Source organism: Stegodyphus dumicola, chromosome 9, assembly GCF_044657685.1.
Source record: "Stegodyphus dumicola isolate Sdum_Otavi_A_Nest chromosome 9, ASM4465768v1".
NCBI lineage: Eukaryota > Metazoa > Arthropoda > Arachnida > Araneae > Eresidae > Stegodyphus > Stegodyphus dumicola.
This window is the reverse complement of record NC_140776.1, coordinates 104031243-104032152: the sequence shown is the minus strand read 5'-3', so window position 1 is coordinate 104032152 and position 910 is coordinate 104031243.

Genomic DNA, 910 nt, shown 5'->3' with positions numbered 1-910 from the left:
AGGTTCCTGGTGCTCGATTTCTAGAAATTTTAATAAGCACGTGATGCAAAATGCAATAAAAACGAGCAGAAGACGCCCAAATGCAGTTCCCAAAACTTTCATTGAAAAAAGGATTACGTTAAAAATGACGAAATTCGGATGTACTCTTACTCTGATTAGTCTGAATTTGATGCCGAAATAAAGAGAAGAGATGGGCATCAAGAAATGTTGCATCAAGTTGCATCCCACTTAAAACGTTTTTCTGAAAACTTTATAATTCAAATTTAAGTAAGTTATTTAAGTCATGTATTTTTACAATTAATAATCCAATATAATATTACCAATTAATAATTAAACAACAATATTATTAGTTATTGCAATTAATGACAATTACAGTTTATAATACTCAATCTTATATTATTTCAATTAATAATTTATAAAATTCAGGTTCAATTTGGTTCTAATTTCATTTGAATTTTACATAAATAAATGTTAATTAATCAGCAAAATTTGCTTTCAGAGTTAGAATTTTGATGCACGCGTAAAATAAATACAAATAAAGGTAAAATTCTAACAGTTCAGGTTATTTTTTTAACAATATAGACGCTTTGCAAGCATTCAGCACTGTCAACTTTTCAGTGTCAACAATATTATTTTTTAAAAAGTATTAGATATGTAAAGAAGCTTGAAACATTTTGATATAGTGAAAGTATTTTTCTGTATTTATTTACTCGGGGTCAAAATATTTAGGTAGTTTTAATAATAATAAATGCCTTTTAACAATTTTCCCTGCAATGTTTTCTCGTAAGGCTACAAATTCGTTTTTTATAAATATTCATTCAAAGTTCCTTTTACACTTTTGGATACTTTTAATAATTGTTAAATGTATTTAAATTCAAATTAAAAAAAATCTAAAAACTACGTAAGTATT